Here is a 12,748-nt window from a genome sequence, read left to right on the forward strand (position 1 = left end):
ATTGATTTAAATGGCCAGCATCTACTGCTGTCGAAGACCGAATTACTAAATTACTAAATAGCTGACGTTAATTCGTCAACTGAATGGTCACCCAGGCTTTGAATAAACTTATAGATTGCTGTTTGTATATATAAACAAACATGTTTGGTCTTTCTTCTGAAAAAATATAGGATTGCTGCTACAACTTGAAAAGAAAAATATTGTTGCTGCTGCTATTACTCAAAGTATAAAGAACGAGTTGTTTGGGTTGGTCCTTTTTTTTCTCAAAAATTAAAAATTAAATTCCAGTCAAGCTTAATATCAACAAACTTTTTCTCCCACAGCTACTGTTCCAGATAAATTTAAGTCTGCAATATTAATGATTTTATGTGCATGTCTTTGATCCACTTCAATCTCATAGTATAGTTCGCAGTGTTACTGAAGAACTCGTATATCCAACGCAGTAATTTCATTCACATTCACTTAAAAAATGAATATAAAAATGAAAAATGATAATGGGTATAATTATCTTATATCACTGCTCAAGCATTTTCCTAACCAATCAAAAATATCTTAACTGAAAAATTAATAAAGAAAATGGAGAAATAACAGAAGTAAAACAAACAATCAAGACTGTAATTATGATTACTTTTTAATCCTTAATCTATCTAAAATATGACTTACAGAGTAATTTCGGCTATCTGTCCCTGAATCAATCATAATCAAATAGCAGCTGATAATAATATCAAGGGCACCATAGATCAGATTCTTACAGTTCAACCTTAGATCATATTTGAAGAGTTCCAACCTAAAACTGATCCTGACTGTTGATTCTCTGTACAGATCTGGACAGTTTTACATTAAACTTGATTCTGATAGTTCCACCCTCGAACTGATTTTGAGAGTCATATCCTAGAACCATTCACGGGTAACAAAGGAATATGGATATATAAGTATTTATATTTTGAAGGTTCAAGTGAAATTCGTCCGTTCGTAAATGATATATTCATTAGTTTAAAAAAAAAGATATAAAATGATGAATGTACTTACTTTATATCAGTTAACCAAGTGACAAGTCCTTGTTTATAGTTCTAAATAAAACATTGATCTTAAGTATATAATCATATACTTATTCGTTTAACAATATAAAAATCGGTAAGGCAATTGACTTTGTAATATGAATACACTGCGAAAGTTAGTAGTATTTCCTATTCCCGCGATACTTCAGTCACCTCTGTTTTAAAATGATTAAGTTAAGTATGAAAACAATTCATTTTACAGGTCAATAATTGTTTTTGAGATCAATACCTCGTTGTTATGATAATAACAAACCAACATTGTTATAAAATAATAGTAATTACTAAAGGGAATCTTCACATTAATAAAGAAAATCACATAGCGATACAAAATTGTATTTTCAATCATTTAAATCTATATTCATTTGTAATAATTTGTTTATTCTGTTGTAATAACTTAAATGTACATCCATGAAGGTGTGCTATTTTGTTTTAAAAAACCCTCGCTTGAAATATGTTCAGCAGCCTAGAATATGTCATGTCTATTCTATTTGCATTTATATGTTGAATTAGTCCGTATTGACGACTTTATTCTTTCTACTATCAAACACTGTTAAATTGTGACTAAGCACGTTTTAAATTTGATTCAGCTTGTCGATCTTCTACATTATTCACATCACATTAATATACTGTTCACAACTATGCTAGATTTAAATCGGATATTTTAAAAATTACTGCTTGCAAATGAAATGAATATGCATGCATATACCTAAATTTTATTATTAGGGGAAAGCTGTAAAATAATATGTTAGATAAATACAATAGTTTTGATAGTTTTAAATTTTATTTATTCTCAAATGTTGAATTGCTTGTAATAATATTTCGTAGTTACGCTTTTCATCTTCACATGTCAAAAAGCCATAATTTAGATCCAACTGTTACTTTTGACATTGAAAGTGAAGTTGTTGTCTTACCTATATACTAACATTTATTGAACGAAAGACCATTCAATTGCCAATGTATTGGTACATGTTCAGTACTGATGATACATTCAAACGTAAATCATTTGTCTTTCAATCATCTATACCTCATGTAGGCTACAACTCCAGCGGGCAATGTCGCCCAAGCCGAGTTTGTTTAGGTCAGTTGGTGTCGATGATGTCAAGCGTTTTAGTAATTGAACTATTTTTCGGTTTCTATGGTATCATTTTAGGGATCTTTCGAAACCCGCGTTATGTAAACTCAGTTCGGTAGTAAACATTTAAAATATACTGAAAATGATATGCATTTACATTTCCATTTAAACTTCAGTTTTAACCTTTATACGACATTATATAATACAAGATATTATTGTTACAACTGTTTATGTATTTATAGTTCTTTTAATGATTTTTACAATGCAAACTGTTCGATTGATAAGTCGTCAAAGGATAAAAAAAATGATCGTCTTTAAGTTTTTAAAATATTTACTGTTCCAATTTCTTTTCACATACTCAACTTCGGATGTCAAAACAAAGACAAGAAATGGAATGGAGAGTGACTTATTTTTATTTGCTTAACAGCGGCCCAACGAAAGGAACACAAGTATAAGCCATTGGATTTTAAAAATGCACAAAGTGACGTACTTTCACCTTTGTCTACGTTTTAAGTTCAATTTGTATGATTTTCAAGTTCTTTTTCTTCTTTTTAGACTCGGATAAAATCCTTGTTTTTTTTTTTTTTTTAATATCTCATATTTGTTTTAATTGTTAGTCATTATAATTTTACTTATCTAGCATCCGTCGATTTTTTTATCAGGTTAACATCTTTTATATGTAACTCGAGTTTCATCCGCCATCTTTTTCATATTGCTTACGAAAGTAAACCTGGAAGCACTGTCTATCGAAAACATAAACTACTAAAAAACACTACCGCATGGGCTTATACATGTATGTATATATAAAAATTGTTATTTTTAATAATAGTATCAGCACAATGCCTTGCTGGTGGTTGGACGGTGGAAAAGGCACTGGAGAAGGTGGGGCGACGGGCAAAGACGCTGGAATCATTGCGGACGGTGAATTCAGAACTATGATTAATAACAGCCGATAAGATCTACAGGAATACCTTAAAATGTACAAACTAGCAACACGTTGTCATTTTTAATAAAAAAAAAAGTAGATAGAACAAATAAACAGTTTCCGTTGGTTGTCGTCTGCTATAATTGTTTTTCGTTTATTGTTATTATTAGATTAAGGCAGGCTGTTCGTCTTGTCGTTGGAACGGTGTCACATTTGTCACCCATGTGTCTTCTGTGTATTACTTTATAAAAGTATAGACAACTTTAACTTTCGTACATTTTCCTGTTCATTTGAGACATCACATTGTCAGGTTATTACCGGTATGTCACAATACGGGTCGATTGTTCAATGACGTTATTTACGCTAATTGACAACGGGTCAACCTGCGTAACTCATTTATATACATTGTACAACTTTTTGTTCGTTTGAAATGTTTTTCGTATATGCAAAATTTTTCATCCTGACCTCACCCGATGAACTTTGTTTTCAAGACTGAGATATCGTATTATATCATAGTGTTGACATTATTACAATCCAATCCTACAAAAAGAGCCAGAAACGAACTTAGAGGTCAATACCAGGTCTTCTTAAATAGACGAGTGAGTGACTTAACCTTTTTCAATCTCTAACAAGTTTGAAACAAATCTTGCCAGAAACTACAAAAATATGCCATACATCACAAATCATTTACGGAGCAGAAACTACTGAGGTATACCTACATTTTCTGCTTATACTGATGCTACTGGCTTTGACATGGGTTACGCATTCACTAACATGTCTAACCCCACCAGATTCTGTATGAACCTTTTTCATATCAGGAGCCTGTAAATTATCGTTGGGTTCTGTCCGTTGATTCTGTTTTTCATTTCTATTTTTGTTATATTCCGTTTGAATTGTTTTACCTGTTGTCTTCACTGGGCCTTTTATAGCTGACTTTATTGTATGAGATTACTAATTGTTTAAGGCCGTACGATGACCTGTAAATGCTTAATCCACGTCATTTGAAAATGCCTGTACCAAGTCAGAAATATGACAGTTGTTTTCCATTTGTTTGATGTGTTAGAGCTTTTAATTTTGCCATTTGATAAGGGACTTTCCGGTTTAAATTTTTCCTTTGAGTTCGGTATTTTTGTTATTTTACTTCATTTGGACGATAGCTGTCTCATTGTCAATCAAACAACGTGTCTACAAATCATTTTGGAGTCTTCAACCCTGTTCAGTTTTTAAAATCTGTTGAATAAAACACGAAGAAAGTTGATTAAAAATCGATTATAAAAATAATTCGTATTACAGACGACGAAAAACACAGTAACAAAGACATCAACACTTTACAATATCGTTTTATTGATCCTTGCAGTTACTGAAATCAAACCTCAATATTTTCCTTATAGAAAAGAGTAATTGACTATATAGAAAACAGAAAACTACCACTGAAAACTCAAATCTAACATACTACAAATAGGATCAGTTCTAATCTCTCTTAAAATCTAACAAGAACTTTAACCTGTGTCTACGCGTTTAGTTCAATTTGTATGATTTTCAAGTTCTTTTTTTCTTTTTAAAGTCGGATAAAATCCTTGCTTTTTTTAGATATCTCATATTTGTTTTAATTGTTAGTCATCATAATTTCACTTATCTAGCATCCGTCGATTTTTTTATCAGGTTAACATCTTTTATATATAACGTGAATTCAAGCTGCCATCTTGTTCATACTGGTAACGAAAGTAGTCCTGGTAGCACTGTCTATCGAAAAAATAAACTACTAAAAAACACTACCGCATGGGCTTATACATATATGTATATATAAAAATTGTTATTTTTTAATAATAGTATCAGCACAATGCCATGTTTGTGGTTGGACGGTGGAGAAGGCACTGGACGAACTGTTCTAGAAAGTCTCTAAAAGAGTTTTCCTGACACCATTAGAACAGTATCTGACAGAAGCGGTTCTACCCTATCATAATTTTTGCCAATTGTAACCTAGAAAGTTTTAGGAATTTTGTTGTTTGGTTGCTGTCACATTGACGCTTACCCTACATCGTCGTTTTGTTCATAACTAAAAAAAATTACATACTCGAAGACATTTTAAAGTTAACAAACCAAATGTCATCAATGATCTGTGAAGGAACAAATACTAATTTAAACTAAAGCTTGGACAATGTTCAACAATAAAAATCGAATAAAGTATCATTATAACAATATGTAGAAAATACCAATTTGAAAATCAAATACAATAAATCGACAAAAAACAGACAAAACCCTGGCCACAATGTAAAACAATACACAGACAAAAATCAGTCTACAGAACACTACAGAGAAAGAAGACTGAGCATTAAGGACCCCACAAAATCGGGGAGTTAGATGCTCCGGAAGGGTAACACCTATACCAAGTAAATATCTATGACAAATTAAGGCAACAGTAGTATACCGCTGTTCAAAAGTCATAAATCGATTAAGAGAAAACAAATCCGGGTTAAAAACTAAAACCGAGGGAAACACATCAACTATAAGGGGAAAACAACGGAACAACAGAAACACTGAACTGCAACAAAAACAAACGCCAACATACATAGAAACGGACTATTTGATAACAGCTGCCATATGTTTGACTTGGTACAGGATATTTTAAGAAAAAATGGTGGGTTGAACATGGTTTTATAGCTAGGCAAACCGTCCGCTTATATGGCAATGTTAAAAAATGTCGCTAAATTGACAACACTACGTGACAGGAATACAGTACAAACAAACGCAAGAACACTCAGCACAGAGAAATGCATACATAAATAATATAATAGTACATTACAACATATAAACCACAGAATAACAATGGACATCTCCCATTAACGACAGCACAGGACACCGCAAACAGTGACGTGTTTTTGTGACGTATATATAATCTTAAAATTCATACAATTATATGGAACGAGATCCAAAAATTGACAATTATTTTCACAATACTAGTAAAAATAACTACTAGTATCATGATTATGACGGTCTTGAAAGGCTATTTTAAATGACAAGTCGCATTTGGGGATGCCATATGTGCTCCCAAAGATTAATAATGTTATATTCAACATGTGATATTCGTTTAACTTTGTAGTTACGACAGGTGGAAATCATATGTTTTAACTTATAAGGAAAAACAATACCGTCAATTCATGTCTTACTCATATATCGAATTTGTGAATTTTCTACGAGTGACACCTAAATAGTATCCTGCTTCGCAAAACTACATTCTAATTTACAAAATTGAAATAGGAAAACGTGACATTTTTTTTTATTAGGACGTTATTATATAAGTTCGAATATTATTTAATTGATAATGTAAAAATTGTCAATCATTATATGTAATATGCCCTTATGAGCCGATGATTGGTTTAATATTAAATAACCTTTCTGAACACGCTCATATAATCCACGCCCCATCATTGTCAGTGAGCTAAAACAATTTAACAAGATTCATAAGTTCAAAGACTCATAAATAATACAAAAGTCAAATGAAAATAAAATCTTGTAGATTGCACATCTACATATTATGTCCTTATCATCTAGAATATTTCAGAAGAGTTGCGATCACAATTGTTGCAGTAGTGTATTTAGGCCAACATTTTAAGTTCAAAAGAGCATTAATACAGGAAAAAAATGAAAATATTTTCCTGTCGCTCTGCACATCTGCATAGTTTGTCCTAACAATCTACAATATTTTATGAAATTCTGTTGTGTGCATTCAGAGGATGTGCGATGACAAACTGTTATAGTAGTATGATAAGGCCAAAATTCTAAATTGAAAAGGCATAACTCTAAGACAAAATTTTTGATAATAATTTCCTGTCGATATGCACATCTGCATAGTATATCCTAATTATCTACAAATTTTCATGAAATTCGGTTGTGTGTTTTCAGTGGAGTTGCGATGACAAGATCAGGACGGACGGACGAACGGACAGACTGACGTACGGGTCAGAAACATTATACCTTATGGAACTTTGGTCTGTGTGGTATAATAATATTCGTATTCGTACCATGTCGTTTTCATATTCGTTCAATCTACATAATGCAAGTCCTTCGTCTCGTGCAATAGTATCAAAACTTTTGACTACTGTTCACTTTTCAATAGTATTCCTCATTCGAGTGTGGCTTCAACAGGCTGAACATATCCGTGATAATTTGCGACAGATATTACATAACAGTCAACCAAATCATGACTTTCCCCAATTACAATATATACACTGTTTGATAAGTGAATAAGACATTTGTGATTTGATGTAAGAAAATTTTAGTCATAAACTAAACTACGCCACTCGTTGAAATATCATTTTTGGATCTTACGAATCGGGATGTTTTCGTACAAAAGGTAAAGAATCCGAAAAAAATTGAAAGTTTAAAATAAACTTTAACAGAGACAACACAATATATGCCATACATACCAAATTCCTAATTGGAAAGGGGTTTTAGAAGCACCTTATGATAAGATATCCACGCTCAGTTTATAAAATCTCAATGTGTTGAATTTTGAAAGGAGACCGTTTAAACAATCAGTAGTATCGGTATTAACATGATTAAAAACGAAAACATAAATACAAGACTCGTTAAACAATAATAACATTAAGCATAATATTATAAATGCTCGACTATATTGACATCAAGCTCCGATATATAGCAACTATCCATTATCGCCATGAAAGAAATTTGAATTATAAAAAGATCGTATTTAACTTGAAGGATGTGACATGTGTGAGTTAAAATTGGATTAATTTTCTAGAAATCTTCTAGAATATTAACTGTTGACTATGATTGATTAAAGCAAATAGGAAACATACATTTTGAAGACAGTTTGGCATAAATTTTCACATGGAACAATTTTACTTCAAAATGATGTTTTTTGCAATTTTATGAAATTTTCTGAAGTCCAGACCTTCAATCTTGGAAAATATTACTTAGCAACAATATATCTTGGAAACATGATACCCAAGCTTGTATATGGCACAAATTGATTAGATCGATAATGAAGGTCAAATATGCTTCTGTATTAACATGATTTATAACATACCATACATCTTCCTTAGGCAACGTTCACCTTATATTGACTTGGCTATGTCTCTATTGGTTACACAAGTCTTCACGTGTTTGTTACTTATACATCCTTTGGTTTAAATTTGTTGGCTTTCAGCGTTCATCATTAAGGTTAATCGAGAAAAGCGCGTCGGACGCTAAACATTTATATAGTGATATTAAAAATTTGGCCATAATTTTAGGTCATTTTTGATTATATAGCTCTTCAACTGTTTCAGGTTTATACATCCTTGGCTTTCAAATATTCGGCTTTGAGTGTTCCTGATGAAGGTAAATCCAGAAAATTGCATTAAATTTATAAAGTGTTGTTTTTATTTTTTACAGCACTGGATCGATACCTCCGTGATGAACTATCAGTCCCCGATGGTATAATCAGCGCAGTAGGCAGTACTTCGGCATTGACATGATTAATAACAAACCTTTTTAAATTTCCCCGTTTATACATTTTGAAATTGATGAAAATCATCAATTCAGATGTTTAGCGGAGTCTTATAAGCATATGTCGAATTATTTTTGTCAAATGTAGTAAAGAATCACCATGAAACAATTAACATTTCTCATCCTTTGGATTTCTGGTTGTTCTATCACAAATGTTACAGTAATTCACTTTTGGAAAGATAACTCCGAGACTAAAGATTGCTAGGTTTGCCATGTTCGATTCGGAATAGTGGAAGTCTGCCCCTAGAGTTTATGTCGAAGATCAACCTTTTGAATTGATATAATTATCTCTATGAATTGAATAACAAAATTTTCAAAAAGAAATCCGCTGATGAAACTCAGTAGTTTGCAATTATTTTGATTGGTTCATTTTTTCTTCGCTTATAACATATCTAGAGATGATTTGACTCCAGTAAAACTAAATCATGGTTCGATAAATCAAATCATTATTTAACGTTTTAACTATAAGCATAAACATCTGAATCGTTAGTAGGTATTACACTGAAAGGGTCGTGTGTCATCATCCATCTTATGTATATCGTTTGTTAATCTCTCATTTTGTATTATATATTTTTTTTTACCCTTATATTTTTGATAGATTTCAGTTAAGGTCAATTGTTTTAAAATCATATACCTATATGGAGTTATTTCTCCCAGAACGATAGGTCATTCTGTTTAAGATTCAACCGTACGATACCGTTTCAATGAAATATGCTTCAAGGCATAACATAATGACCTGTGTAAGGTAATTATTTTCCCTGATTGAAATGCAAACTATAATTTACTTAAACATTCAAATCATTTGATAATTATCGTGTGTTGTTGCCAATTTGGGGTTTATTCTTTAATGTTCCGTCTTTGATGGGTTAAAAACGCAGAAACAATCCTTTCCTCCGTTTATTAGTCTGAAATACCAAAAATCGTCTTAACGCACATTTTAACTTCGAAACAAATAATGTGAAGTTTTATTAATTTATAGCTTCAATAAAGGGACATTATGTGAGATGAATTAAATAATGCAAAAATGTTTATAACACTTTTAAAATAAGCAAGATTTAACACATTAGTGTGTACGATTTGAAAATCTTATTGATTCACACTGTATTGGAAATCATTCTTTGACCTACATTTATAGACATTCGTTTTTTTTGTGTTAAATGTACATGTATCACGATTTCGTGCTCTCTTCGTGCCAGTTTTTAACTTTTTACATCGATATACACCTTTTACTCTATCAAATTAAACCATTGTCGTGACGTCAGCCTATTCATTTACCGTGGATTCTTTTTCCTTTATTCTAACATTTCTGCATGCTGTCTTTTGTCCTGTAACATTTTGGCGGAAATGTCGAACACACAATAAAACTTAGAAATATTTATGCGGAATAAAGACTAACTTTCAAAACTTATGTAGAAAATAGTCACTACATTTCCAGTGTTTATGCGGGGAATCAAACTCAAGACCTTAAGCATATTAAGCCACGATTCATACCCCTACACCAGGACGACTGAATACACTCACTGTTAATTTAACATATTTAAACATTGTATTCTGGGTTATTAAAGGGTATATACTATATAGTTATATAAAGTATATCATAAATATTGTATGGCATTGTGAACTAGATGTTATGAAGCGTAAATGTTTTTCATATACTCTAGAAGAGCTGGAATGTAAAATAGTTATCCCACTCGGACTTTGTGCGTCAGTGTAAGATCACCCTCTGTCCTCCGGCCATCGGGGAGATCTTACACTGACACATCGCGTCCTCATGGGATAACTTTTACAGAAACAACGCTTCCTAAATCTGTCGCTTAAATGGACGCGACAAATTATACTCAATTGTTTCCTTTGTGTGTCTAATTTCATTAAGTTTGAATTGGTCACTTTACTGATATCTGTTCACTAATGAAATTAATTTAAAAACTTACCTTTAAATTTTGTAATTTGTATATGCCTTCACTGGGAAAATACTGGGAACCCTACCTTCAAATCAATCTGTTATGTGTGACTGACATCGACACATCGACGAAACCTCTCGGCTACCAATGGGTTGTAATTTAAATGTCTAGTTTATATATATATATAAATGAACATATGAGTGAAAAAGTATATTTTAACAAAACGCATTTGACTAGCAGGTCGAACAACTGATGTTCTTAAACCCTGCTGACTGTCATAGGCGATTGCCAAATAAACGGATCACAAGATGTAACAAAATAGATCTTATTATTAATTTATTATCAAACAGAAAACAATAAACTTGCGGAAAAGATGGTATACCGCAAACATGAGGTGCAAACATTTGTACACCATATCCGGATTTCGACAATTAATGTCTCTTCAGTGATGTTAGGACTCGAAACGGTATTTGGAAGACCATATAATTTACCTCAATTTAGGATAGACTCTTGAATTTTGAAAGAGTCAAAATAGGATGAACGGATCATATAAACCCGAAGGCAAATATAATACAAGCCCAAACGAAAAATTATAAACAAGTCTAAATTGAAAACAACGTTCAAACCTATGATTACGTTGGATAAAAACCGCAATTTTTATACGTGTGCATGCAAAACAAATTTCTTGGTAGAGGGGTCTAAATACAGCACAAACAACATTTTCTAAAAGACCAAATGAGTGAAAAAGTATATTTTAACAAAACGCATTTGACTAGCAGGTCGAACAACTGATGTTCTTAAACCCTGCTGACTGTCATAGGCGATTGCCAAATAAACGGATTACAAGATGTAACAAAATAGATCTTATTATTAATTTATTACCAAACAGAAAACAATAAACTTGCGGAAAAGATGGTATACCGCAAACATGAGGTGCAAAAATTTGTACACCATATCCGGATTTCGACAATTAATGTCTCTTCAGTGATGTTAGGAATCGAAACGGTATTTGGAAGGCCATATAGTTTACCTCAATTTAGGATAGACTCTTGAATTTTGAAAGAGTCAAAATAGGATAAACGGATCATATAAACCCGAAGGCAAATATAATACAAGCCCAAACGAAAAAATATAAACAAGTCTTAATTGAAAACAACGTTCAAACCTATGATTGCGTTGGATAAAAACCGCAATCTTTATACGTGTGCATGCAAAACAAATTTCTTGGTAGAGGGGTATAAATACAGCACAAACAACATTTTCTTAAAGACCAAATGAGTGAAAAAGTATATTTTAACAAAACGCATTTGACTAGCAGGTCGAACAACTGATGTTCTTAAACCCTGCTGAATGTCATAGGCGATTGCCAAATAAACGGATCACAAGATGTAACAAAATAGATCTTATTATTAATTTATTACCAAACAGAAAACAATAAACTTGCGGAAAAGATGGTATACCGCAAACATGAGGTGCAAAAATTTGTACACCATATCCGGATTTCGACAATTAATGTCTCTTCAGTGATGTTAGGAATCGAAACGGTATTTGGAAGGCCATATAATTTACCTCAATTTAGGATAGACTCTTGAATTTTGAAAGAGTCAAAATAGGATGAACGGATCATATAAACCCGAAGGCAAATATAATACAAGCCCAAACGAAAAAATATAAACAAGTCTAAATTGAAAACAACGTTCAAACCTATGATTGCGTTGGATAAAAACCGCAATTTTTATACGTGTGCATGCAAAACAAATTTCTTGGTAGAGGGGTCTAAATACAGCACAAACAACATTTTCTAAAAGACCAAATGAGTGAAAAAGTATATTTTAACAAAACGCATTTGACTAGCAGGTCGAACAACTGATGTTCTTAAACCCTGCTGACTGTCATAGGCGATTGCCAAATAAACGGATTACAAGATGTAACAAAATAGATCTTATTATTAATTTATTACCAAACAGAAAACAATAAACTTGCGGAAAAGATGGTATACCGCAAACATGAGGTGCAAAAATTTGTACACCATATCCGGATTTCGACAATTAATGTCTCTTCAGTGATGTTAGGAATCGAAACGGTATTTGGAAGGCCATATAATTTACCTCAATTTAGGATAGACTCTTGAATTTTGAAAGAGTCAAAATAGGATGAACGGATCATATAAACCCGAAGGCAAATATAATACAAGCCCAAACGAAAAAATATAAACAAGTCTAAATTGAAAACAACGTTCAAACCTATGATTGCGTTGGATAAAAACCGCAATTTTTATACG

Source organism: Mytilus californianus, unplaced genomic scaffold, assembly GCF_021869535.1.
Source record: "Mytilus californianus isolate M0D057914Y unplaced genomic scaffold, xbMytCali1.0.p SCAF_30, whole genome shotgun sequence".
NCBI lineage: Eukaryota > Metazoa > Mollusca > Bivalvia > Mytilida > Mytilidae > Mytilus > Mytilus californianus.